This window comes from Oreochromis aureus, linkage group 6 (assembly GCF_013358895.1).
Source record: "Oreochromis aureus strain Israel breed Guangdong linkage group 6, ZZ_aureus, whole genome shotgun sequence".
Lineage (NCBI taxonomy): Eukaryota > Metazoa > Chordata > Actinopteri > Cichliformes > Cichlidae > Oreochromis > Oreochromis aureus.
Window position 1 is genome coordinate 11,273,068 of NC_052947.1, and position 10,121 is coordinate 11,283,188.

At 39.7% G+C, this 10,121-nt stretch overlaps 2 long non-coding RNA genes across 2 annotated transcripts; one reads left to right on the top strand and one right to left on the bottom strand.

Moving 5' to 3' along the window:
- Window positions 1–2,933: 2,933 nt before the first annotated feature.
- Window positions 2,934–8,146, bottom strand: LOC120440610. The gene is made up of 3 exons (XR_005613389.1): window positions 8,020–8,146; window positions 3,888–4,161; window positions 2,934–3,780 (listed from the first exon to the last, which is right to left on the bottom strand). It is a non-coding gene; the product is annotated as an uncharacterized LOC120440610 (long non-coding RNA).
- Window positions 3,943–10,005, top strand: LOC120440611. The gene is made up of 3 exons (XR_005613390.1): window positions 3,943–4,072; window positions 7,334–7,377; window positions 7,948–10,005. It is a non-coding gene; the product is annotated as an uncharacterized LOC120440611 (long non-coding RNA).
- Window positions 10,006–10,121: the final 116 nt, after the last annotated feature.

Consider the following 10,121-nt stretch of genomic DNA (forward strand, 5'->3'; position numbering starts at 1 on the left):
CGTCAGCTGCTGCGGACTAACACCCGCTACAGTGCCACAGCCGCGATATAGACAACACTCTGCGCAAGCAACCGGAGCAATGTGGGTTATAAAACTTTTATACAACCCGCTTTTCTGTACTATTTTTGTGTCAGATAAACGATAAACTGTCTTGTCGTTCAAGGATCTGACTACACCTTGTATGAGTTGTCCTAGATTTTGATCGCATGGTTCAGCCCTGACACTAAGCTTCCGGCTAAAAGGAGTTCACGTGATTAGAATGACCCTCCACATCGGATACAGTCTCTCTGTGTTGTTGCGTTGCGGAGAGGAACTTTTGACACGTGGAGCTTTTATTGTTTCAGACTTTCAAATTACGATTTTACGTTTTGTTGTCTCACTCAACAAATGCTCTATATTCTCTGTACACGTTACTTGTCTTGTCCACAAATCGCGATTATTGTTCAAACAAGATCATTTTTTGTAGGCCTAAATTAAGGTGCGTCTTCTAACACCACATGTGAGCAGTCAGCATCAGCTAATCTAGTTTTGTTTTCATCTCATAATGGCATACAGTTTAATTCCTTATGGGCGTCATTTGATATGTACGGAGGGATATCAAGAACGGAGCTTGAATCACTGCCTCAAACCAAATAGCTAACTAACCAATATTAGTGAAGCACTTGCACAACCAAATAAAAGTGTAATTAATCTATTGCTGGGAAGGCCTCCAAGCCCAGCATAGCCACTGTGTAGAGTCATTGTGGAAAGAAAGTATACCCTCTGTCAGTTCCAAGGTTTTGGATATCAGGACAAAATAAAAAATGATTGGTCCTGACCTTGAGCATTATGGCCAACATCTTTGGTCTCATCTGCTCAAAGGACACTGTACCAGAAATCTTGTGGTTTTATTGAGATGCACATTTGTCCGCTTCTTTTTAGACACAGGAGAATTTTTCCTGGCAACCCTTACAAATGAGCCATACTTGTTCAGTCATGAACTGAGTTAGCATGTTAAATGTTAGAGCTCTTGGGGGTTTTTTTTGTTTTGTTTTTTTTGCAGTTTTCCTCAACATTCCTCAGTCTGACTGTTGGGGGATTTTCTGGGACTTCCAGTCATGAAAAGCTTGGCAGCTGTCTTGAATATTTTTTTCACTTGGGAATAAACTTTCTCACTGAAATATGATGAGTTTCAAATTATTTGGAAATAACTAATAACCCTTTATAGATTGATGGATAGAGGCTGCTAAGATATTTTTTTAATATATCCTGATATTTAAAATTGTGAAAATGAATGAGGGTGTAATTTCTTTTTCACACAACGGTAAATCTACAACAACTGACTAAACAACTGATGTATTATCACCATTATAGTTGAACTTGTATTGGACTCCTGCTTTTAGTTGTTGCTGTTGTTTGACTGATATTGGTCTGCATCAGGGGTGGGGAACCTCAAGCCTCGAGGGCCGGTGTCCTGCAGGTTTTAGATGTGTCCTTGATCCATCACAGCTGATTTAAATGGCTAAATTACCTCCTCAACATATCTTGAAGTTCTCCAGAGGCTTGGTAATGAACTAATCATTTGATTCAGGTGTGTTGACCCAGGGTGATATCTAAAACCTGCAGGACACTGGGCCTTGAGGCCTGGAGTTCCCCACCCCTGGTCTACACCAACTCCTGAGGTAAACATCTGGGTCTTTAGCGGCTCAGTGCTCATCAGCTGTTTGCTACGCGTGTCATTCTGGTGCTTGGGGCTGAGCAGGTGCAATGGTTCAGTAATATAGATAACTTATTGCATGTCATTAAATTATTTTTACATTGTCATTTGATTATCTTTTAGTATAATTTGACTGACTAAATAAAAAATAAATAAATTTTTTACAGCCACTTACACCAGTTTTTCTTGATCCACTGTTTTACTGTCGAAACGAGCAGAAACGTGCTTATATATGATCCAAGTGCTGCTCTGCACACAACAGCATGTGCACACACACCAGTCAGCAGTCTGTGGTGAGAGGTTTGCTGCAGTCAGACAGCTTGATGAAGTGTGTGGAGGCCAAAGAGAAAGAAAACCACTTCCTGGGTGGTGATGTGTGAACAGGAGATATCAAAATTTATAGAGATGCTCAATAGAGACTTGCTGATTATCACATTGTCTTAGTTCCTCTGGGAGAAGTAAGGGTAATATTTGGTATTTCTATTTCTGTAATAATCCCACTTATGAATATACACAAAATTATGATAAAGCACATGTGCTGACCACAGTGTGAAACTTCCCACAAGCATGAAATTTTCTATTGATTCTGACATTTTAAATCTTTACCACTAGATGTCAGTAGATTGGAGACTGTGGTCAACTGAGATTTATTTGCAATTCAAGTACCTAATTGTAGCCTCAGTGACTACATAGGACAAAACATGTTTTAGTCAGCCAAGAGTAATTAAAAACATTACATTTAGACGGTAACCCATGGCAACCGAGGTTTGAGGTAAGGAGGAAGAAGATGATATTTAATTATGACGGCGGTGGTGTTGTCGCTTTTTATTTCGGAACTCCTCCTCTGACAATAAAACAAAGGTATAATCCTTCATATCTTGAGTCCAATGGCACAGACATGAATTTAAATGGCATGACTTCTCTTCTTCTCCACCTTTGGTTTACAACATATGTGGCCGGTCTTCAGCTACAGATGAAATCCAACTAGTCAGAAGGAAGATGTCCCTCTTGGCCACCATATACAAATATGGTGAGAAAATATGGCAGCTTCCACAAACCGGCACCCACTCTTATGTATTTTTAATAGACTGATTGTAAGTTTATGTGACTGCATCAGTTTGTTGGAACATGTAATCACTATGTATGTTTATGAGTACAATATCAAGAAGTGGATGACACAGAAACATTAAAAACACAGCTCCTGCTGACCTCAGGTGAAAGTACGAGCAACTCCTGATACGTTTACATACACAGCTTAAGAGGCCTGCTTTAATTTGAACATTTCACAGAGTCTGTTGAAACAGCAAAGCACAGGTGGACATTTGTACATGTTACAACAGATAAATCAAAGGAATAAAGATTAAAATGAATAGCTGCTTAATTCCACTTACAGGCTTTATTTTCAGGATTCTGGGATATAATCCATGCTGTTTCATGATAAGGGAAGATAAAGAACCCTAAATGACCCTGATGTGTGTGTTTGTTATACAGTCGACTGAATGATGAATATGCCCGTACATGTAAGTGTCTCTCTTTGCTACTCCCTCCCAGGATTGACTTTTTTTTGGTTGTTTATCAGACTTTAAAAACTGCAAATTGTAAACAGAGTACACTCTTCCGGAGTATATTCCAGAGTATATTCTTTACATGGCATTATATGTAGCTGCAATAATTACTGGCATCATTAAAAGACGTTACATATGCCGGGCATTCCTGTGTTAAAAGGAACATGTGATTGCACTGTGTAAGCTACATGGAAACATCCACCAGATGGACTGTGTGAAAAGATCCCATCCATCACAGGGCCGACACAGCTCATACCTCGGCCCTGTTCAGAATCACCAGTTAACATTAATTTCATTTCATGTAAAGGAAAGAAATAATTACAAACTACGTATATTGTGCCCTCCGCTCTAATCGCCATTGAGATTATTTTTGGTGGATGGTTATATTCACAGGTCCGGTGCTGCTACCGGTGAACGTGGGGGCGATAACCATTCCTCCCTGGTGAGCCGACATCGTGGCTCCAGCGGTAGGATTTAAAGTAGAGGATCCAGAGGATCCAGCTGTTCTGCCCTCTACGGCTGAAAGGACAAAGAAGCAGAGAATCAGTGGTAATGTCTGCACAGATGCTGACCACAAGCAGATTGTCAGTTACAGGTGAGTTTAAGAAACTCTGCATTCGCCGCACCTTCAAACTTGCCCTGTAAGTCGTCTGCGATGTTGTTGACATTCATTTTCCTCAGGATCGCAACCGAGACTTTCACAGCCATCGTTTCACCGTAGCTGTCTATCATACAACTCACAGTGTCCATACGGTCTTGGCCCTCGAGTTTGCTCCTGGGAAATGGTTTGCAGCTGTCCACGATCTTCATGGTGAGGTACCACTTAAATGTTTTATAGTCATCATTAGTCAGGTCTTGCAGTTTTTCTAAGAGCAGCTCTGGGACCTGCATGTCTGCTCACTGAACAGATGGGAGAGAGAGAAAATTAGCTCTCTGTTTCTTTTAAATAAATACTTCTTCCATTTCTTTATGGGCTTAGTTGATCAGAAAATTCATGTCTGTAACTATCTGTCTATTTTAAAGTATATTAAACCACATTCAGTTTATTCAAGATGATCTATAGAACAATGTCTTGATGCGTGTTCAATCGTCCAGGAAAGTAAATCTCCAAAAGTTGATTCTGTTCATCTGGACGTAGCGTTTTGTGGGAGAAACGTTTCGTCACTCATCCAAGTGACTTCTTCAGTCTCAGCTGACTGCAGGTTTCCCCAATCTTATAAACAGTACATTTGTATAATGACTGAAACCAGCCCACTGAAGGAACAATGGGCTGTGAGGTCAGTCCATAATCTTAATTATGCAAATTCTCATGACCATTGATCAATAACCACTCACCAAAACCCACTGATCAAAGCCCACTGATCAATGGCCATGAGTACCATTCACAGAGAGTTGGGGGAATGGCTGTTTATAAGACTGGGGAAACCTGCAGTCAGCTGAGACTGAAGAAGTCACTTGGATGAGTGACGAAACGTTTCTCCCACAAAACGCTACGTCCAGATGAACAGAATCAACTTTTGGAGATAGAACAATAATAACAAGACATTTAAGTGTCACTGCCCCATTATCATAAATAATAGGAATACTTAAAAGTAGGGCTGCTCGATTATGGCAAAAATGATAATCACGATTATTTTTACTGAAATTGAGATCTCGATTATTTGACGATATTTATTTAACAATAACAATGTATTGAATAATGGCTTTAAAGATTGTCAAAAAAATAATATAAAATAGTGTGCAAATACTGATTACAGTGCAAATGTTTGCAATATAAAAAATAAATGAAAAATGTAAACATCTATGTTTAGTGAACTTCAAAATACTGCATAATATTTAATCCACGTCTGACTCCGCAAACCCATAATGTTTCCACCAATGTTCCCTCAAATATTTCATGTGTCTGAGCGAACACACAAACTCCCTGAGCGATCCCTTGGACCACTGTGAGTGACATCAGACGTGTGCACTGTGGTCACGCCAGCATCTAATCCATCCCCAGTTACATGGTTTATTAAAATAATCAAATTACAGCATTTACATTTATGTTAGACTACTTTTAATTAACTGCTTTAGCCCACTTACAATGAAAATTTAAAAAATCCTGTTCATGACCTGTGTAGTATGTTAACACTATTGGAAGTAAAAATAACTTGAACTCCAATTTTGAAAACACAACTTTCTTTCTTTTCTTTTTTTTTCATAAAGCTCTGACTTGTATTATGAATATGAGTCTGTGGTCTGTGGTCTGGGAGAGTCCTGTAACTCTCTGTCTGCCAAATACAGCATATAATGACCAATGTTGGGCAATTAATTATATAGTTACAACTTCAAAAAAGTAACTCAGTTTGGCAAACAACAAAGTTCTTTGCAGCTATTTATTTATTTTTAATGCAGCCAAGGCGTTTTTGAATAAACATTTCAAACTATTTACAGAACAATCAGCTGTTCTGCATCAAATCTGATGCCACACAAATTATTTGTGCCACTCCAAAAAATAATTTCTGTCCACTATGAGATAAAGGAGAACAACAGCCTGATACCTGCAGGCCTGACAACAGGAGATGTATCACTCCTGTAACACCTGTAACATTCAGCAGTCGCCTCATTGTTCTGACACACACAACAAAACTATTGACTACACTACACACTAACTACACACTAACTACACAAGATTTGCGCTAAACGTCTCAAATCTCTCACATCTCAGAACACCGCCGTCACTCCTAAAACTTCCCCCCGTTTCTTAACAACTAGATGCCACGTTGCCATATCATTTTTGATTGGTCAACACGGTACTTTTTTTCGACCAATAGGAAAGGGTGGGGAGGGGTTTGGTTTTGTTTTTGCTCACAGGCGGAGAGTGCTTTCGAGCGTTTTCCTTATAAAACGCTGCGTTTTACCGCTTTCTTCCCCGCAGTAAATATAAACTACGATAGTATTCAGGAAGAAAACCAAACATTGCATATATTTTTATCATAACTCTGGTTTTACGTGGCCTATCAACACAATTTAAAAACTGGTATAAAGTCCACACTTTTTCGTCAATTGTTCCGTCTGTCCTGCTCACATCTCCAATGGTTGTACACGTTGTCATTAATGTGGCTTCACTGCACATCAGCCACGCCGCTTTGCTAGCTAAAACTCCGTGTCGGCACATAAGGACGCTGTCATAGCCTGTCAACAACGTTGATTGGCTGCGTATATACGAATGTGAATCGCATTATTGGCTGGACTACAGGATAAGGTGGCATCGTTCTAATCCCATACGGGAGCAGCCAGTCACTTACTAACACTGCAAAACAGAATTGTTAAAGTTTTAATTTTAATTTCAATTCAGGTTAGATTTTTTTTGTGCGCAACGCAGATTTTCTGTCGCAGAGACCGTGCCAGCAGTGCGCAATTTGCGCACGGCGCAGCTTAGAGGAACATTGGTTTCCACACCACTGAAGTCGCTTTAACTCTCTTTTCAACCAACGGCATTCTTTCTTCAGCAGCCATTATCCTCTCCTCTCCAAATAACTTCTGCTTAGCTTTCCGAGCTTTCCGAGCTTCCCTCGGGTCCTCTTAATTGTTGTGACGCGTGTTCGAAACGAAGAGAGATGCGCTCGATTTGCCACACGGAGCAGCGCGAGAGTAAAGCACGAGGGAGGTGCTAATAATCGGCTCAGTCATTTTTAATGATCGTTGAAAACCCAGATCGTAATCGAGATTAAAATTCGATTAATTGAGCAGCCCTACTTAAAAGTGTGGTGCAGTTAACTCCTTGGTTAATGCTTGCTTAGCTCAGAATATTGAACTTTTAAATATTATAAAGAAAAAACATGTGAGTGTAACTTTTCTGGTGTGAGACTAGGTGGTGAGACTACTACATTAAGTCCACCAAGAAAATCCTTTGCAAATCTGATGTGAGCATGGAATAATCATGAAAATGAAAAGGTTATTTATAATTTTTTTTATACAAAAGATGTTCCGAAAAAGTCTATGAGGAACCAAATTTGTACTCAACAGTGTAATCACGTTTTTATATGTATGCTATATGCTAACCCCAAACCCTCTGACTCTCTTCCAGTGTCTCTCCGGTCCTCTCTTCCTCCCGCCAACCAGTTGCATCAGGTGACTTCCCTTCCTTGAGCATGGGCGGGGAGGGGGGCAACCATCATGGATCCCCCCCTCCTCAAAAAAATATAATAAATCTGTTGAAGGGCTGGGTTGAAAACACTGAAGCTAGTCGTGCAGTTGTTTCATTTTTCGTCACTGTGTTTAGTGGGATCGCAGACAATGAGGAAGTAAATCAGCGTCACCACATCAATGAATCAATAGCAGTGCTAATACAACTTCTAAAACCTGCTAATGAGCCACATCTGGATCTTACATCGGTCACAAATATGCTCTCAATGTCTGCTTTCGTTCACATTTACATTTTATTTACACGCCGCAGTTTCTTATGGATGTAGATAGACGGACTCTGCAATAAAAAGGGGGATGAAAACATCGAGTCCGCTGAAGTCTCACTTACAGGATTACTTCTTATCTGTCTGTGCCCCTTTAACACTCACATAAACCAAATATATCTAAAACTACATCCGATGTACAGCTGCACAGACAGACCGAAAGTAAACAACAGCAAAGTGAAGTTCACGTCTCCGTCATCTTTTCTAACTCCTGTTTCCTTTTGTTTCGCAGCGTACAGACGTCATTAAACCACCAAAGATGTGCATTTTAACTTTGGGGAACTTTATGAATCAAAGAACTCACCTCGTCAGTGACCCGCCGATATAGCACCAAGCAAAGGATGTAAAGAAAATGGCGCAAACGAGTGCTTTCGGCTTCAAACCCTCTACCGGGAAAGTTATGTGAAACCTAAAGGACTACGTCAGGAGTGACTAGTCAACACGTAGTGAACGTATTGTCAGTGATGCATTAATGTGTGCACAGCCGTACTTGGTCAAGATGCAACTAGTTTATATATAAGCCCGTTGTGTTTATACGTCTTATGCCTATAGTCACATAAACGGAACATTTTGCCCTCCTTGTGATTGGCGCTCTGCACGGGCCTATTCTGCCATTAAACAGCTGCTGTACAGATGTGCCTGAGCGACTGAGGGGTTGATTGGCACACTGTCTGTCACTGCCACGGAGGGCAGGTTACATGTGTGGAATACAGTCGATGCCACACATGTGACCGGACAGTCGATTTGCAGTGGTCAGTTTGTGGAACACCCACAAAGTATTTTATCATTTTCATGGATCGGGGTGTGTTGTTGTTGCATAAAAAGATCACACAACAATAATAATCTCACAATAATAATAATAATAATAATAATACTATTACTACTATACTAATAATAATAATGATAGTAATGAATTAAAACAGAAAATATAAAAGAATGACAAAATATGATTAGAGACACATCTTCACTACATAGTATCTGGGCCAAAGTATTCAAATACTCCACATAGGAAATTATCACAAGACTTTTTTTCTTCAGTCAGACTTAAAACATGCATAATAATATTAGCCTATAGAGTTATGTGTTATTCGTGTACAAAACTACAGCTCTATTTCTTTATTTTAGTCATTAAATCTGTTGTAATACAAGTGGTGTGTCTGCCAGACTCTCTCTCTAAGGTGCCCGTTCCCCCAGTGATGTTCCACGGTTGTGCCTTTCATTGGTGTGGATTTAACAGGTATTCTTCACATTTGTAAGTTTACTGTTGTTTTGTGTTGTTGCTGACGTCCACCTGGATGATCATAAAGCCTACTACTACCTCTACAGAGTGACTGTATGTAACAAATGCAACCTTTCATTACTGCATTATTTTAAAGACCCCAGTGCTGTCAAGGTACATTTTTTATGAAACAGTCTTACTGTTTTCTTGACCCACCTAGCCTTTCCTTCTCTCCCCTCACAGTATATTTGGAGTGAAGCTTTACCTTTCCCTGATATGGAGTTTATGTTCTTTCTCTTTCATTGTGAGTTTACGGAATAGCGCTTGTTTTAGTTCTAGAAGAGACAGTATCAGATAAATCCAGCATATCTGACCTCAGATCTGCTTTCTGCCTCCCTCAGAGCATCAAGGTCCGTTGCAGCCTTTCATCTGAGCAAATATAAGTACAAAATAAGCTGTCATCTCCCTGTTCACCTATACATTTAAACTATACCTTAACTGATCCCTTCTCTTTCTTTCCTCTTCATCTCTCATTCTCTCTCTGTTTTTCATAGTTTAAGGTGCCACTTTGATGAGGAGCTCTTTTTGTGATACTGTTGCCATCTCTCCCAGGATGAATCCCTGAGTAGTGAAAGAGCATATCAGTTGTTTAACATGTTACTCTCTTCCTTGTAGGTTGCTGTGTTTTATTTTAATTTTTGAAATAACACCACATGAACATATATCCTGTGGTATGTCATGCGCTTTCACATATCTTATAAATAAACACAGTGGGCCGCCATTACCAAAATATGCCTGTGTCAGTCCAGCCCTGTACCCAGATGATCCAGAATGCAATAAGACTTAAAATGGAGAGCAGTTCAGAGTCAGTTCAATATTAATGGAGTTCGTTTCTGTTATCACATGTTTACACTGACTTGCTTACTGTTGCCCAGGTTACCTGTTGGAAAATCTTGCACAAAGGGCGTGTTTGTCTTTTAAAAGATGTAGGGAACGTCTGATCACAGCCATGGAATGTGGAAATGTTCTCAGTTGTTTTTGTGGCTTTAATAAATAAAGGCTAAATTCTGAGAGTGCTGTAAATTTCTTAATTACTTTGTTCGTAGTTCACTGGTTCAAATTCAGGGTTTAAATGCAAAGAGGATCAGGTGGTGTTCATTTGTAAACATGTTGGTGTCTTTATCTTG